Below are 19572 nucleotides of genomic sequence, written 5' to 3' on the forward strand. Positions count from 1 at the left end.
ATTGGTTATTGCCACTGTTTTGAGAGCTACCAAGTTTTGTGAATGGGGTCTTTGAAAATATTAAATTTTATAATTGGTTATTGCTATTATATAGAAAAGTTCACATTATTGTGTGTATTGATTTTATACCTAAGCACTTACTGAACTCTGTTCACAGTTCACAGTTCTTTTATATTTTCAAATGATTACTTTTTATGTTTAAAAAGGAGGATACATTGTATCTTATTTTCTAATATTTAACCCTTATATTTATTGTTCTTGTTACATTAGCTAAGAAATCTAGTACACTGAGACATGTTAGGAGTGATGTCATTTATCCTTGTGCTTTATTTAAGGTAATTCTTAAAATAATGAAAGAGATTCCTCCCCACTTTTTCTTTACTTCTTTTAGATGTTGAATAGTACAAATACTGAATGTAATTAAAAGTTCACATTGTAGGGGCACCTGGGTGGCTCAGTCAGTTGAGTGTCCAACTCTTGATTTCGGCTCAGGTCATGATTCAGGGTCATGGGATCGAGCCCCGGATAGGGCTCCAAGCTCGGTGGGAATCTTCTTGAGATTCTCTCCCTTTCCCTCTTCTCTCTGCCCCTCCTCCTGCTTATTCACACACAAGCACACACTCTCTCTCTCTAAAATAAATAAATCTTAAAAAAAGTTCCTATTGTGTTTTTTCCTTAATTTCATAATGTGTTAAATTACAGCTTTTTGTATGTTGAAACTAAACTAGAAATCTTAGTATAAACTTTTCTTTTTCATAATGTATTGTGGTGAGAGGATTGTATGCATATTATCACAACTTTGGGTTAACACAATGTGTTCACATTATTATTACTGTATAAATGTCACTTATTTCTAATAGCTTGTTTCCCTTATAGAGGATCCTTTTTCCTTCTGACGTTTCCTGGCAACTTAAGACATTGTCATTTCACTAGATTAAGTGCTCACATGATCTCCTTTAGGCTGTGGGTAAACATCTTTATTGCCAGTTCTTTAATGCAGGTGGGGAGTGAAGGATCTGCCACCCTGTTGACTCCTTAGAATATGGTGCAAGAATACTTACCTTTAACACTGGGCCAGGATCTTTTTCTCCTCCTTGAATTTGTTCACTCTCAGCTGGAATCAACCCAGAATTGTCTTCTGCAGAGCCCTACCTTGTACATGTTTTGGTCTGTGGTTTTTGTTTCCAGTCTAATCCCATCTCTTTCTCTTTCTCAGAAATTCTCCCAGATTTCTAGTCAGATCATAGCATTACCCATTATTTCCCAGTATTTCATATGTATATTTGTGTGTGCATGTGTGAGCTTCCAAGTGCATTTAATACCACCATCACCACCGGTACACATTTCTTAGGGATTTAAAACGAGGAAGACGTGTCCTCAGGCTACCACCTTGATCAAGCTTCTCAATGATTTATTATAAGAAACCTTTACAAAAATAGTTTTGTTCTTCTGATATATTCTTAAATTATAATCCATTAGATAGTCTACTTCATAAAATTAAAAAGTAATTGATTTCTTCCTTAAAGGTGTACTTAGAATTTATAACACTTTCTTTGACGGGGTCCCCAAAGAGTCCACCATTATAATTCTTATTAGTTATAATAAGTAAGTGTAATTATAAGTAATTACTTGCAATGAATAATAAATGACTCTCATTACTTATAATCCCATCATTGAAAGGTCATCCTGTCTTGGCTGTTATCTTTCTTATATTATCTTCAAATTTGTGGTGATTACTCTCTAGTTGATTCATTTAGTTTATTCTTAATGAACTTAGAAATGATTCTATTGGGTTGCGTGAAAGAAATGAGCTATTTTTAGATGTAGATGGCTCCAGAGTAATAGAGGAAGATATGCTTGTCTGTTTTACAACTGGAAGCAAGAAATGGAATAGTTACTATATGTAATGTAACAAAAACTGTTTTATGTTTATTCAGAGTTCTAAAAGATCAAATTTTAGTTATGGTTTCAAAAAAAGGAATAACTTTTTTGTTACTTTCTCTACCTACCCCTCAGTGAAGTAAGAGATTATATTTTACATGCCATGTGATGTATTCAGTTTTTGAGTGACACTTGAGAAGAGGAGATGAACAGTTTAATATCAAGATGAGTGTTAAGTCAAATTCAGTTTAAATTTTTTATTTTGCTTATATTAATATATTTTGTCAATTTTTGGGTACTGGAGAAAACCTTTATGTATTTATCCCTCATTGTCAAGCTATTTTATAAAATGATGAGAATTATATGTAAAGCAGTTAAAACCCCACAAATTCAGTATCCCTTTTAAATCCCGAATCCATGGATTTCTGTATAGTTTAATATGGCACAGTGACTTCTTCCCCTACCTCTCAAGTACCATACATCTTGGTATACAGTGCATATTTTAGAGTTCATTATCACCATTACATGATATTTATTGGGTGGCCTAGTGAGCTGGGTGAGCTTCTGCTATGAGCTATAAAAACATTATTTTTGAAAAATATCTTTGGCTTCTTGTGATTGTTAGGCAAGTGGATATTGCTGGACAGAGCTCTGAGTTACTGGGGCTTTTGAATTGTGTTTTTTGACAAACAAGATACGTCTTCATGAATTTAACATAGTTTGCCTTTGGACTTACCTAAAATTTGAGTCCCTTGTGGCTTATCTATATTCACTGTCCCTTTTCTATAACTTAATTTGATCTTTTGCTGTTTTATACTCTGGGAATTAGCAATGTATCAGACTGCAGGACATGACAACTATTTCTTTTGTCTTGAAGGGGAGAAGAATAAGGATTAAGAATCCTACTGTCATTTCTTAAGGTGTTTAAATGTCAAGCATATTAAAATATAGCGTGTATCAATTATATTTACATTCTTCTTATAACTTCTTTTTTTTTTGGATTCATAACCTGTTGTAAGTAAACTAATGTTATGAGATATTGCACTCTGTTGTATTCTCTTAAAATCTTATGGCTAAAATGCTCCTGGTTGAAAACAAGGAATGTTTTAGTGTTCAGTTAAATCTATTTTGTTTCCCTCTTAAAACATTCACTTTTTTCCTTCAATTCACCACGTAATTAGTTGAAGGCAGAAAGTTAACATGCATAGAGAGATGTACAAGAAATGGTTGCCTCAGAATGAAAATGATTATTATAAATTAGGCTGTTACTATAGTATTTATTATCAAGAATATGAAAAACAAGCCCAAAGGCTTCTTCCATAATAATTAGACAAAATTCCCCTACCCTTTTTTTCCTAAACTTCACAAGACTTATTTTAAAAAATGAGTGATATGTAGAAGAATGTCATTGTAAGCTACAATTTTCATAGAGAAGCTGTGTGAGTGTATGTTTTTGTTTTTGTTCCGCAATGCTGAGAGCTTACTTCCAAGTAAAGTGCTCAAATCTAAAACAAAACAAATCTGAACAGGCTAGATTTCCTCATGAGAGCTTTTCTTTCATTTTTTAAGTCAGGAAATATTTCAGCCTATGAGAAGACTGTATTTTTATAGGAATATGTATATAATTAGAACTTTCTATCATTGAATTTGACATTTACTTTTAAATGCCTTTTAATATATTCCTATAAAGATTATCAATCATTTTTGCTTTCATGATTTAGTGCTCACTATTCAGTAGTGTCTCTCACCCCTTTCGTTGGACATGTGTATAATCCAGACAGACATTTTCTTTCTTGTAATTATTACTCCTCTTTGCTGGTATTTTAATTATTTATAGCCGCAAGCATTTATTTGTCTTTTAAAAGCCTTCCAATCCCAATCAGAATGAATAAACAATTAAAAGGAAGAAAGGTTTTGTAGCTCTTCTTTTCCTTTTGATTGTGTGTGTTCTATATAACACTTAAATTATTCTTTATGAAATTAGTATATCCAGGAAACTGGAGAATTATGCTTTAGGCTGAGTGAATGGAAAACATGTTAGTGTTTCCTTTGTAAGGTTTCCAGAGTGTCACAGGAGATTTCTAATGTGCTGCTTATTTGTTCTCCACGCTGGAACAATAATTAAAATGTTGTTTAGCCTTCCCTATGTCCTACACCTCACTGAAAACATGTCGGCAGAGAAAGCAAATATTCATCATGGCTCAATATAAAACAGATCCCGCCAGGGATCATGCCAAACCCAACCAACCATGACAGTCAAATCAATGTATGTTTTGTTTTAATTTTTTATTTTTGTCTTTGCTTTAGCAACATGACTCTGGTATTTGCTGTTCCCTATGCCTTATCATTTTATGGCATGACAGTTCCTGAAATTGACAAGGCTTCCTGCCTATCTTTGCAGTGTATATGTGTGACACTATAAACTATAAGAGAAAATGACATTTTGACTCCGTAAATATTTGCTTTATGTCCCCTACATCTGTTTTACAGAACTCCTTTTTTTATTCCTCCATCAATACTCACTGAAAAGTGCTTGCTTCTACCTTTTGTCTGGATGTTACAAATTCCAGAGTCAGAGTCCCAATTTGCAAGTTAGGGTTTTTATTACTATTAAGCAAAGAGATGTGATTCTCTCATCAGTTTGTAGTCACATCATAAAACATGAATTACCCTAGTGATTTTATTTTCTTTTTTGCAGTTGTGGAAGCAGGATATGCATACCATGGAGGTGTGAATGTGTGTTAGACCACACACCCAACTTATTGCTCTTGAGTCATTTAAAAATCTCAAGAGGGATTATATTTTTTAATTTGGTATTAAATTAGGCCCTCCAAAAATAATGGATCTAAACTTGAAATAGTCATTTAGGAGCAAGCTTTCTTGGATAATAATGTCCCTAATGTTAAATGCTTAGACTCTATAGATTCTGATTCTGGTTTCAAATCAGGGTTTCTCAGTTATTATCTGTGTGATGGTAGACATGTTATTCAACCTTTGTTGGTGTAAGTTTTCTAAATAAGTTTGTTCAATACGTCTTTGTTCATCCCTGGAATACACACAAGTGTAACTTCAGAAATGCCAACCCATACCTCTGGGAATACAAATTTACTAATTAGAGTACAATAGTCATATAGAGTTCTTTGTCTTAATGTATAGAACGAAATACTATTTTCCAAAATTACTTAGGTTAATTATTTTCTTTGCCATCCTCTTCAGGTTGGTTATCTTGTTAATAATTCACTTTGGATGTCTCCCCTCTGACTTGGGTGATTCTAATTGCCTTTTTTTTTTTTTTTTTTTGAGTATGTGAAACATTAGTATGGTTCTGAATGTCAAAACTGTGCAAAAATTCTCTTCAATTTGGAGTATTATCTTACAGTCTTCTGCTTAACATTTCTTGGATGGAAGGTGGTTCATTAATTGAGGTGGTTAAATCCTTATTGTGGGTAATAACTCTGGATGCAGTAAATTCTCTCCGGTTTGTCTGTTGTGGATTTGGCTAGTTTATAGGGGACCTAATTCAGTGCCACCCTCGCCTGTCAATATAGCAAAATCCACTTTCTTTTAGTTAATTTCTTTTATTTAATGGTGGAAGGAGGAATTTTGTGTCCTTTAACTTTTTCATTCTCTTTGGTATTTCAGGAACCTGTGTTTTTCCCTTTTGCTTCTTTCCCCTTCAACACTCAGTTGACAGAGATGTGTTTATGTGTTTTTCACCACCAGAAGACTGCCACTTGAAATCAAGCATAATTTTAAGTCCCTTAAAATTGGTCATGCTGGTCAGATGTGCACTCTTTCTAGCTGTTTTCACACTTAAGGCAGGCTTACTCTTTTTGGTGATAGTTTTAGGTCAGCTTTACACTCATCAATAGCTCCACTCTTCCTTCTTTCTAAGTTTTTCCAGACTGCCTTTCGTCACAAGGCTAATGACAAGGCACAGAAGTATGAGAAATTGCTCATTTAAATTTGGTGATTTTCTCTTTTTCTCTTTTAACTTAAAATTATTTTGAAGTTCAGAAGTTCTGTCTTCAAATTACACTGAGATTGTTGTGATTGTGTATGTGTGTGTGTTTCTGTATATGTGTAGCTTTATTTGATGTTCTCATTTTTCAGTTTTGTTTTTCTTATCAGTGTCTCTCTCTCTCTCTCTCTTTTTTTTTTTTTTTTAAATATTGTGAGAGCTGCCTTTGGTTTTAGTTGCCTGGAAGCCCTAACTGTTTCTTACTCTATTTTCTCTCAACTGACAAATAAGTTTCACATCCTATTGTTAGACATTTGTAGGCCTTCTGAAATTTACTTTGCATATGTAAGTGAAAATCTAAACTTAGTATTTTAATTGCTCCCCAACAATTTCATTGATCTTAGAACATTTTGATAACTCACCTTCCAGTTTTTATGCTACTGTTCTTAACCAGTATTTTTATTTATACTGTCTATTTAAATGTTATTTTTATTGATTTTCTGGAGACACTGCTTTCAGATTTATTTACTTATTTTGAAGCTCTTTCATTTTCCAAAGCTATCTGCCCTACGAGACCTTCCTTTTGAAATTACTTTTCTTCCACTTGAGATGCATTCTTTACTGTCTGAGTATTTTTAGGAATAAGCTTATGTTTTGTTTAACTGAGGGAGTTCATATTTTATCTTCATTCTTGATACATAGTGTTTTGTGGTGGGAAGTAAAAAGTATTCTAGGTGAACAGTTTTGGTTGTTTGTTGGAGGGAGTCAATGTTTGCTTTTTGTCTTTAGCACTTTGCAAATACTTCATTGTGTTCTTACTTCCACTGTTGCTGTGAGGAAGACTGTGGTAAGTCTAATTGTTAGTCCTCTATTGGTCTGTTCTGTCTAGCTGCTTTAAGAGGGTCTTTTTATATTTAGGTTTCACACTTCACTTGTCTACTTGTTGAATTTCCTTTTCATCAACCTTGGAATTTACTGGGTTTCCTTTATGAATGAGTTCGTGTATTCCATAACTTCTGGTAATTTTTTAGCAATAATTCTTATTTTTATTTTTCCCCATTGTCTCTATTCTCCCTTTCTGGAGTTCTGATTAAATATATATTGGACAGGGACGCCTGGGTGGCTCAGTCAGTTAAGCGGCTGCCTTCAGCTCAGGTCATGATCCCAGGGTCCTGGGATCGAGCCCCACATCAGGCTCCCAGCTCCGCAGGAAGCCTGCTTCTCCCTCTGCCACTCCCCCTGCTTGTGTTCCCTCTCTCGCTGTGTCTCTCTCTGTCAAATAAATAAAATCTTAAAATATATATATATATATATATATATGACATTCTTAACATATCTGCCAAATTCCATAACCTCCTTTTACATTTCCTATTTTTTGTCATCTCTGATATGAATTCTGAGTCACTTCTTCAACTCTGCCTTCAGTTTCAATAATAGTCTTTTCAGTTACGTCTCATCTGTTTTCTAACCCATGCTTTGAGATTTTTTGTTTGTTTAAATTCAGTAGGGCGCCTGGGTGGCTCAGTTGGTTAAGCGACTGCCTTCGGCTCAGGTCATCATCCTGGAGTCCCAGGATCGAGTCCCGCATCGGGCTCACTGCTCGACAGGGAGTCTGCTTCTCCCTCTGACCCTCCTCCCTCTCATGCTCTCTGTCTCTCATTCTCTCTCTCTCAAATAAATAAATAAAATCTTTAAAAAAATAAATAAATAAATTCAGTAATATTTTTCACTTTTAATAGTTCTATTATATTTCAAGTCTACATATTTGAGAATGAAGTTTTGCTTCTTCATTTTTGTGTTTCCATCTTTATTTATTTGGATTTTTTTACATAGTTTTAAAAATATTTTGTGCTTGAAAATTTTAATGCTGGTTTTATTTTCATAATAAGTTGGTCTTTTGTTTCCTTCATAACTTGTTATTATGAATATGTTTTTGTGTTTGTCTGACTTAACTGACTACATATTCCATAAAGATTGAGAAATAGGTGTCTGTTCACATCTTAATATATAGCTTACTGTCTGGTATCGGATAATTCCTTAAATAGTTGTTGAAAGGAGTCCCTATTCTCGTTTCATCATTGGAGAAGTTAAGTTTTTTTTTTTTTTTTTAAAGATTTTATTTATTTGACAGAGAAAGACACAGAGAGAGAGGAAACACAAGCAGGGGGAATGGGAGAGGGAGAAGCAGGCTTCCCGCGGAGCAGGGAGCCTGAAGTGGGGCTCTATCCCAGGACCCTGGGATCATGACCTGAGCCAAAGGCAGCCGCTTAACTGACTGAGCCACCCAGGCGCCCCAGAAGTTAAGTTTTTTAAATACACTTTTTTTTTTTTTGGAGAAAGTCTCCACTGATTGGTGGTTTTTAGAGCTCTTGCATATCACGAATGTCTTTTTTATTTATTATTATTCTAACAGTCAGAATTCTAAGGTAACAGTCTTTTCCTTAAATGCTATTTTCTTGTGGTACTTAGCATTTCACAAAAGGCCTTTTGCCTTTTGAAAATAATCTGTATTGTCTGCTGAAGGCTATTGAATTTTTATATTTAAATTTTAAGGTAACATGTGACTATGGCTTCTTTGGGGATTGTCACTAATTTTGCCAGGCGCTAAATGATACCTCTGTCTGCAATTTCTGACATTAAATTCAATTAAGGGAATTTTCTTTTCTGTATCATTATGACTTCTGCAATATCTATTGTATTTTCTCCCCAGATTTCCTTTATATAATTAAATTTTTAAATTAATTCCTTGACTTTTCACGACCTATTTTCAGTCCTTTATTCTTCTGAGTTATAAACATTTTCAAGTTTGACTTCCACTAATTGAATTCAGCTTTATATAGAAAAAGTAGGTTGTCTACCACCTCCAATGAGATTTCTAATACAAAAATACATTTATTTAATACCTACATGAAATCTCTTATGACATAAAACTATTCCTACTTTGTTCCCACTCCTAAGACTGAAGCATCTTCTTGAATCTTACTGTTGTCTTCACTTAATAGTGTCATTTCAGAAAGATTTAATTCTGGTGATTCCAGAAAGTTCTTTCCACCTAGAATATTATTTTGCATATATGATTTTTTTCTTTCTTCCCACTGGGAAGAAGTGTGATAGGCAAACTTCTACCATCTGTGACCTTCTCCATGAGAAAGAGCTTCTCCTCTGATGCTGGGAGGGAGCTTTGCCAGGCTAGATTTTTGGTAGTTAATACTGATCAAAATTAGCACCAGTCTGGTCAGGATAGAACTCTCTTTATAAGTTGTGATTTAAAGCTTCCATCTTGGAAGGAGATAGGCTTTTTAATGTGATAGCAAACTGTGGAACTTGGATATTAAGATTTTGGATACTAACTAATCACCCATTTAACCAATATTTGAGTCTAATGGTCATTAACTAGGTGTCTTTTTTTTTTTTTAACTGCTCAAAACTATTCCAACCAATAATTCTCTCTCTCTCTCTCACACACACACACTGCTACCAAGAAAAATGTTTGCATTAACCCATTTAAGTTTCTCCTTGTATTAAGTTTGTAATTAAAATTTTGAATATATATTTTATGGGAAAAACTTAGTCTTTCTGCTCTAAAAGAATTATCAGGATTTTTTTACTAATAGTTTTTCTACCTGGACTATCCACTCAAGAACAAACTCTTCTGGATAATCTTTCTGTCCCTCCTATCACTTCTCATGCATTGTGGAAACAGTACCCATTCCCCACCAAACCTAGTACGTGTTGCTTTTCTGCTTATGCAGCCATCCTATCTCAGAATGTTTGCCTCATTATCTGACTTTGTCCCCTTGACTTGGGTAAATTAGTGTAAATTTGTCAGTGTCCCTGACACCTAACTCCCAGACCAGGTATTCTTTCATAGGAGGGGGAATCATGTAGCACAAAATTCTAGCTTTTGACAGCTTTCCAGTTTCCAACTACAGATGCAGGTCTTTTCTTATTTTTATTTTCTTTATTTTTAGGCGGTTATTTCCATAAGGATGCATCCTTTATCTAAATACTTTGATATTTCAAAGATGTCTTAATAGTCACATATAAACCCAGATCTTTATAGAATTCATTAGCAAATTACCCCAGTTAGTATATATTTATTGAGTACCTACTGTGAATATAGTACTTTATTTGAAGCTATAATTTAGTTTGGGAGAGTTGCCTTTTACTTCTGCAATTTAGTTAAGAGAATAAGACCTATACATATGTAAACCTAATAAAAATATTAGTAAGGGATCGTGAGACAAATTATGATAATGTAAACCATTGATGTTCAGTAAAACAGATATTAGTCATCACAGCCAGGTTTTTGAAAATTGATGTGAAGTAGAAAGACAATTATTAGGAAAGCGTTTTACTAAAGAAGGAATAACTGATTATACCAGTATGGCTACAGAAGTGGATTCTGTAAAGAAGTAAGAACCATGGTTAGAAGGGTTAATTAGGTTGGTTGTGGACAGTCTTAAATGCTTAAGTGAAGAATGTGTTGAAAGTAATGTGAATTTGATCTAATGAAAATGGTGTCCTAGTGAGATGAGAGCAGTAACCAAAGGCCAAGAAAAGTAGCCAGTTAGGACATCCTAAAGGAATCGAGCTACAGGATGATGTGGATGTAGACTTGGAGCAGTTGGAGTGTGACTGGCAAGGGTTGTCACAATAGAAAGCTAGCAGGACTTAGTAACTGCTGGGAGAGTTGTGTAGGATCAAAACATTTTGCTAATTAAAAGGGACATTGTGTATGAGACCACTTTTTCAACCTTTTTAAGTTGTAGAATTGATAGTATGAATGATATTATAAGAAAATAAAGTATGACAGTGTGACAAATCCCAGATCTAGAAATAATTGACACGATAATGAACTGCTTGTTTCTCATGGTAGACATCTGCTTTTTGGCTGTCTGTGTTTTACCCCCCTGTATTCTGGCACTGAACACTGTGTGGTTTGGGTCTTTCCTATCTTTATTCTCTGTGTCTGTTCAGCTGTGCCCCAGAGTTTTGACCAATTATTTTTTTCTTTATTTGTTTTTAGGTTTGTATTTACTTATTTGAGAGAGAGAGAGAGCACATGTGCAGTGTGGGAGGGGCAGAGGGGGAGAAGCAGACTCCCCCTGAACAGGGAACCCCACATGGGGCTCATCCCAGAATCCTGAGATCTTCACCTGAGCCAAAACCAAGAGTTGGACTCCTAACTGACTGCGCCACCCAAGTGCCCCTGACCAATTACTTTTTCTTAGCTCTTCCTACAGACACTTATTGAGCACCTACAATATGGCAAGGCATGGAGAATAGAGGAGACAAAAACTGCTGTGTGAGGATCATGTTAATAAGTAAATCCAGGTGCATTTTCATAGTATTGTATTACCGAGGTTTTTAGGAGACAGTTGTTTAACTCAAATGAGCAAGAGGCAAATGCTTTTCATTTGGAGAGGACTGTTTTGTTTTTCTCAAACTCTGTGAGTAAGTGTTTTTTCCTGAAGTTTTGGAAATTTATGCACACCAAACATTCATTTTCATCTCCACTAGGGGGCAGTGTTTTACTATTAGATTTTTTTCCTTCTGTGAGAAAAATGTATACGATTTTTTTGATTTGGTATTATCTTACAAATGTAACAAAAAGTGTTAAAAGATTTCTAAGCCTAATTTAGCATTTTTATATATTACATATACTATATTTTTGTATATTTCTATAAATATAAATATATGTAGATATAAATGTATGTATGGATATCAATTGTGCACTTTTATTTGGAAGTTTTTGACATTTTCTGGCATTTTGACACTTTTTGCATGAGTTCACCAAAACAAGGATAGATGGCAGAAGGATATTAATATCAAAATATGAGCAACCTGAATTTCAGGAGAGTTTTGTAGCTCATGGAAATTGAATTAGGCTTTAGGTATGGAATTTGCTGAGACAATGTAATGTTTACCTTTCAAAAAGGACTGTTTAATCTCCTGAGACATCTAAAGCCTAAACATGTATATACATATATTTTAACTTTATAGTTTTCCTTTTAACAGAGGACATTGTGTTCTTTAGGAATGATGTGTGTGGAGGATGAATATCTCTAAAAGTTTCCTTTCAGGTTGTCTATAAAGATTTGGACAAAATGATGTCATAGCTTTTCCTGCTATTCTTTGAGAGCATATTCCACAAAATCCACATAAATTTGATTCTAACAGCATACTATAAATTTGTTTATGCCTCTTTAATTCAAATACTGAGAGCTGTGTAGTACAGTGATAGAAATAAATGTTTTAAAATAAACCTTTTAAAAAGTTCTTCAAGTTTATGTACACTGGGAATAGTTTTGCCCTAAGTTGTCCTTGAGAAAATGGAAGGGAACATTTAGTGAGTAAGGAATTTTGAAGACATAGGCATTATAGAAAATTGACCACTTGTACACACTTGTGAGATGTAATTTCTGTGGAACTGCAGGTTTGTTGTCCAAATAGTGGTAGGTGATGGGAAGGGGGGGAAGAAGAGCCACTATAAATTATGGAAGTGTTCCTGTCATTCCCAATCTTCTGTGAAAACAATGACATCTCCTACTTGCCCTGATTTCCCAAATTTTGCCAATAGCTTAGAAGTCCCATGAGAATTTCTGCATCAAAACTAATACGCTATTGAAGATGATAGATAAATACAACCGTAGGGAATATAGGGAAACCTACCTATCAACCAGAAAACAAACCACATACAAGAACACTGAAGTCCAGGATTCCATTGATAAGACTTAATTGCTCTAGAGTAAATTTAGAATTACCTTATGTGTTTAAGAGAGAATATTAATTAGAACTTTCGTGCATCTTTCATCTAAACATAGTATATTTCATCTTACTCTTGAAATGACAAAGATAAAGAAATAGCTAAATTTGGTGTTTCTAGATAAAACCCATGCGGATTCTCGTCCTAAATAATTCAGTTGGAAGGTATAGAAAATTTAAAGGGGCTATTATATATTTATGTTTCATCTAATGTTCTTCCTAATATTTAAAAAATCTGACTTTTGAGAAACTCTTCAGGATCTCAATGAGCAATTGTTAATGTACTGAATAAAATTAAGTACAAATTTTCTGTTGTTTCGTTTAGCTTGACTTCCACTGTATTTTTCTTAACCTCTTAAGTCAGCAGAAAGCTAAGGCCTTGTGAATTATTAATATAATTCTTTCTTGGATCTTCTATTGAAAACTAAAATATTCAAACAAAAAATGTTTTCTTTGTGAAGATTTTGAAGATTTTTTATGGAGATAAATGTTTCCTGGAAATTTGGACACTGTTCTGTATTATTGATTTTATGTGATAACAGATGAAATTTAGTTCCCAGGATTTCAAGTCTTGGAACTAAATTTTAAAACAATTTATTTTTCTTATTAGAAGAATAAGCTGTGGGGGCGCCTGGGTGGCTCAGTTGTTAAGCGTCTGCCTTTGGCTCAGGTCATGATCCCAGCGTCCTGGGATCGAGCTCCGCATCGGGCTCCCTGCTCAGCGGGAAGCCTGCTTCTCCCTCTCCCACTCCCCCTGCTTGTGTTCCCTCTCTTGCTGTGTATCTCTCTGTCAAATAAATCAATAAAATCTTTAAAGAAAAAAAGAAGAAGAAGCTGTGTTCATTGTAAAAATTTTGAGAATATACACAGAGAAGAAATAAGAATAGCCATAAATCCATCATCCAAAAATACTCTTGTTGGGACCCTCAGTGGCTCAGTCAGTTAAGTGTCTACCTTTGGCTCAGATCATGATCCCAGGGTCCTGCTCAGCAGGGACCCTGCTTCTCCGTCTCCCTTTGCCGCTCCTCCTGCTTGAGCTCTCTCTCTCTAATAAATACATAATCTTAAAAAAAAAAAAAAAAAACTCTTGTTAACATTTTAATATTTTCCCTCCTAGTATTTTAAGAAATCACACCCACTGTATTCTTTACTTCCTTTCTGACTGGCTTCTATTTTTTTAATACATTTGTAACCAAGAAAAAGAGTGAGTGCTACATCTCTGAGCTAGAAGTTATGTTTTTATTATTTTATGACAGGATAGAGTTAGCAATTTTTAAGATTTTTCTAAAAAAAATTGACATTGCTGTGAAGTGAACAGGATAATATAAAACAAGGAATTATGATGATGACAATCATATAGATTTAAGAGAAAATGCACACTAACTCATCTTGCCTCACGAAATATCCTCCTGTTTTTCTTTAAATTCAAGAAATGTATTCCTTTGATTTTTGTGTGTGATTATGTAAAAATTGGTGTGTCATGTTTAAAGTTTATGCTCTTTATGGCTGGTGAGTAGAAATTCAGGTAAACCTGAAGCCTGGAAATTAATTGCTAGAGTTACAGACAGATCATGAATTGGTGATAAATTTAATTTTAGTAGATTTATTTTTTCATTTTTTTGTGGGAATTTGAGTGCTCACTTTCCCTGCAATATCTTTGTGACATCTAGCCTATCACATTGCTATGCCACAGTGAAATCAGCCATGATTTCTTGTTCCCTCAAATTTCTTTTTCATTCAGGACTTTGCAGTTTTTGCCTCCTCTTTTTCTCATCCTTTGGTTCCACCTCCTTCAGGAGCCTTTCCAGCATTACGTGGTCTTACCACACTCTGAATTCCCTCATCCCTTTATGCCCAGCTCTAGCTGTATTACCTTCAGCCTAGTTCTTTGCATATTTATGTATGTGACGTTGGGTTGTTTTTCTAGAAATGGGGTTGACTTTTTTTTTCCTTGTTGGTTTCATGTAGTAAACATTCCCAGGTAACATGGCTACTGAGAGAACCCATATGTGATTTTCTCAATGTCCCAAACAGGTGTTTTGGTGGTGGTGGTGGAGTGTAGCAGTAGGTAAGGAGGCAGTAGGGAAATGGAATAGTAATACAGTCGTAAGTATTAAGATGGTTATAGTAATAAACTATTTCTCTCTTAGTGCTTCAGTTTGGATATATATGTATATATTTTAACCTGTTCTCAGGATCAATAATACTGTTTTCTGCTCTGCCCATCTCATGTTAAACCAATCCATTATTCCACTGGATTTATTATTAATTTCATTAATAATAATTATTATTATAATATAGCGGAATAATAATAATTTCATTATTAATTTCAAATACTGTATTTTACAGGTGTAAAATATTCTTTATTATAGATTCCCATGCTATGTTGAACATGTCCATTTTTTCATCAGTGTTTCCATCTCTTCTTTTTAACATATTAATCCTAGTTATTTTGAAATCCTTGCATGCTAATTCCAACATATGGATTATGTCTGAAAACTATCCTATATATGGATGATTTTCTCTCCTTAAGTTTTTTTTTTTTTCCCTCCTGCTTTCTGCTTCTTTACTCCTCAGGTAAGATTTTATTATATGCCATATTTGAGTTATGAAACTTTTTAAAAGCTCTAGCTTATTTTAGCTTCCTCCAAAGAATACTAAAATTTGTTCTGGCAAGCACTTACATTATTGGGAGATAAACCAGATCTTCTGGAGGCTGTTTAAACTTCGTTAGGGCAGGTTCAATTCCATTTTGTCTTTATTCCCAGGCTATAGGCATGGCCTTTTACAGCTCTCAACCAAAAGCCATGGGTATTCACCAAGATCTCTTCATTCTAGCTGGACTCATATCTAATCTCCTTGTTCTCAGTACAGTGTGGCCTCTGAATCTTTGCTCAGCTCCCCAGCTTTCCAGCAGTTATTCTTTGCTAAGCCCCACTGAGTCTTCCTGCAGAAGCTCAGTTTAGAAGTTGACCAAGAAATGAAGGGATTCCTAGCAGATTTTTAGGACTTCTCTGCAACTCCCCACTGCCAGGGACTTTGCCTGCTCAAATCCATGCCACCTTAACAACTCTAAATTGTAATCTGTGTCTTTTCTACCTGGATATACTGTCATTCTCTCCTTGGGCTCTATTTCTCTTCTTTATGGTTTGGAAAAATTCTCTCAACAAGACAGCTGGGGTGAATGTTACCTAATAGGATTTTCTTTCAAGGATTGTAGACATGCATAGGTTACTGTCCAAGAGCTGCAACAGTATTTTTACATATAGTAGATAATCAGATTTAATGGTTATGTGTGATGAGAGGGTGATGTTATGGACGAAGTTAGTGCACACCATAAAAATATTTCTAACAGCTATTATCAATGGATATTTACCAGGTATCTGTGGTTTATGTGTCTTGTCTGATTCAGTCCCCACAGAAAAGTGGTGAGGCAGCTAATATTGTTATTATATTTTTAGAAGAAAAAATGGAGAAACTTACATAATTTGCTCAAGATCACTTGAAAATTGTTAAAGGCTGTATTTGAATACCAGCAGTCTCATTCTAGAGTCGGTGCCTTTATCAATTGCACAATTTATGAAAAGAACAGTGTATTTTATTTAAGGAATATACAAATGGGCTGGCACACACAAATAAATTAACTTTGTAACTCAAGTTTTGTAATTCTGGCACAGAAACATTGTTAAAATCAAGAGAAATATTTTGAAATTGAACACATACTTTTTTGAAAAATAATACACTTTGTATTGTTCAGGATAGCAGAGAGTTACTATATGCCCTGTACCCAGTCTCCCTTATTTTTAACAACTAAAGTCCTATAGTTTATTCAGATTTCATTAGTTTTAACTAATGTATTTTCTTTAATTTCAGGATGTCATATTACTTTTAGTTGGTCATGTCTCCTTAGTTTCCTTTTGTCTATGACGTTTTCTCAGACTCGTTTTTGATGAACTTCACAGTTTTGAAGAGGACTGGTCATATATATTGTAGGATGCCCTTCTATTGGAATATGTATAATGTTTTCCTCATGATTAGGTTATGGGTTTTGGGGAGGGTGACCACAGCAGTCAATGCCATTTCGTTACATTGTATCACGAATGTGTACTGTGAACGTGATTTTTCAGCATTCATGTTGACCTTGCTTACTTAATTTTAACATTAAATATTTTTATTATATAATATTTGGAATACACAAAATACACACACACACTTGTGTGTGAATGATAATAAAATCATCAGCTGTAAGCCCCCCCCACCCTGTTCCCCCCCACCTCCTCAATTAAAAACAGTGGTTTGCATATCTACTGCAGCAAGAAATGCTTTTTTAAAGATCTGTTTGAATTTACCTTTTTTAAAAATTGCATTAGCAATGCTTTTACAGAGATAGAGAATTTTGAGATGACTTTGAAATCCATACATTGTTTGAACACCTGCTCTTTGTACATAGTAGAATTTTCTGAGTATAGGTGGGTCTCACCATCTTGTTTAATCACTTTTTGAATTTCTGTATTTTTCAGGGATAAAATGATTGAGCTCAGGCAGAAAGGGAAAATAGTGAAATAACATTGGTTCTTCTCACTGAATTACACTCATTCCAAATGATGCCTGTAGAAATTGCATAAATAAATTAACTTTTAAAAGAACATTCTTAAATTCATTAGTTAAAGGTAGGTAAGTTATGGAGCTATCAAATGGAAATAGATTTATTCTAAGACTTAGAAATGTGATTTTCTAGCCCTAGTTTCTTAAACAGATTCCCCTTCTTCATGTGTTGCTCTCCTGCTTTCATTATGATAAGTATAAACTGGTTTCAAAGAGGCTATACAGGTCGACTTTTTCTGTTTATTTTTAAAGGGGAAACTGTAATTTTCATCATCTATGTCTCAATAAATAAGACGGGCGTAGACGTGTATTATAAACTCTGCAATATTGTAATTAATTAATCATTAAGAAGGACAAATACATATTTAGAGTTAATTTGTATTTTGTTCCGTTTTAGAATATTTATGTATGTATTTATGAATGAAGTGGCATGAATGATACCTACTCCCATATAAGCGAATCACATTTTAAGTCCAGACGTATTTGGCTTTAGAATGGTTCATATGTGATTTAGGTCTTGTGATATTCAGGAAGCCAGTACAGCCTTTGAAATTCAATACTGAAATGTCACTAAAACTCACTTGCAAGATGCAAAGTAGCCACGACTTAACCCTTGTGGGTTTTCCCCAGCTCCACCCCTTAGAACACAATCAGGGAAATTGATGGAAAAGTGTAGTTGAAGCAGAGGTGGTCATCCTCATAGATGAGGAGCCTAGGGCCTCTGGGCTGATGAAGGTGTGGTAGTGGGAAGGTTTTGATAATATTCTTTGTACCATTGCCAGGCGTCCTGCCAAATACGCAAATAGGAGTAAACAAAGTAACCAAAAAGTGGTCAATGTTAACAAATGAGTTAAACTGAAAGGGTGATGATACCTCTATCATAGCCTTCTTTGCTTTGAATTCATTATAATTTATGGAGTGCTACCATGTGGTAGGCATTGAACTAAGTGTTCCATATTCAAAGACAAAATGAAAAATTCTTTACCTCAAGAAACTCATCATCTGGGGGAATAGATGGTCAACTAAAAAGACTATTAGAATTCAGTGTACTGGAGGAATTAATAGCTGTGGAAACAGAAATTCGCCTCACCCAACTGGGCTGGGGGATAGGGATCCAGGTAGATTGCAACCATTGATAACTGGGTGGAACCACAAAGAATAACTAGGGTCAGCTAATCCAGGAAAGGAGTGAGATAGCTTTCCTGGCAAAGGGATTAGCTGGGGCAAAGGAACGAAAGTTTAGAAAAATAGCTTGTTTGGGCAATCTTAACGCAGTTCTGTGTGGGTTGGGGAATTGAGTGATTATAAGGGAATGGCAGAAAAAGGATGGAAGGATATAAATGTAAAGGGTTCTGATTTGACCCTGAAGTTCAGAGGTAGCCTTGAAAGGATTTTAGGCAGGGTAGTAATGTGATCAGATCTATATGTTAAAATAAGTATTTTGATTGCTGTGTGGGAAACAGGGTAGAAGAGGACAAGACTTCAGAGAGACTGTTTATGAGATTGTTCCAGTAATTGAGGATGGAGATGTTTTGCTGGCAGCGGCAGTTTGAATGGAGTAAATGGATTCAAGAAACATTAAGAAGGTAGAAGCAGTAGGTACTAGTGATACACTGAACACTAGGAAAAGGTGTTAAGGATGTTGCCAGCATTTAGAAGTTGGTTACCAGGTCCCTCTTCCTGAACCTAGCACAATTCACAACACAGAGACCCTAAAGATATTAGTTCTGTTTTGACTTTCTCTTCCCCTTCATCCCCCTCAGGAAGCCTAAACAGTTGGAGTAAACATATATTCATAGGCAATATGATTTCACAGGCAAAACCACATTTTAGCAACTTGTGAGAAACTCATTTCACTAATGTGCCTGATCCTTACTTCACAAACAAGCCATTTTTATTTTTCCTCCCAGACCAGTATTCACAGTTTATAACAAAGTCTTTTGTTGGAGAACACTCAGAAACAAGATGAAGGAAAGGCTTGCATCATCGGTGAAATATTCACACTTGAGTGAAGAGCCAAAGTTGGTCAGATATTGGATCAAGGGAAAATCTTTTGTTTCATACTGCTAGGATTTGAAATTGTGTCAGTGTTTCCTTGGTATCTTCAGCAGATACATTTGGTATATAATGAAAAGTGCTTGCAAAAGCATTTCTCCTTTATTTGAGGGACGACGTGCATACCAGTAGCTACAGTCTGAGTTCCAGAGGGTGCCAAGTCCAGAGAGCAGGGGACCTTGAAAAGTGGCTCCCTGAACTCATAAAAACAGGAGGATGGTGGTGGACAGGGGCTGAGTGGTGGAGGAAATGAGAGATGTTGATCAAAGCGTACAAACTTCCAGTTGTAAGGTGAATAAGTT

General features: G+C 34.9%; 1 protein-coding gene across 1 annotated transcript in view; it reads left to right on the plus strand.

Annotated features, from left to right (window-relative positions):
• CRPPA (CDP-L-ribitol pyrophosphorylase A) overlaps positions 1 to 19572 on the plus strand; it is a 303756-nt gene that overhangs the window by 280523 nt on the left and 3661 nt on the right. The gene's annotated exons all lie outside the window — the stretch shown is intronic.

Source organism: Phoca vitulina, unplaced genomic scaffold (genome assembly GCF_004348235.1).
Source record: "Phoca vitulina isolate PV1807 unplaced genomic scaffold, GSC_HSeal_1.0 scaffold4, whole genome shotgun sequence".
In the NCBI taxonomy this organism is placed as follows: domain Eukaryota; kingdom Metazoa; phylum Chordata; class Mammalia; order Carnivora; family Phocidae; genus Phoca; species Phoca vitulina.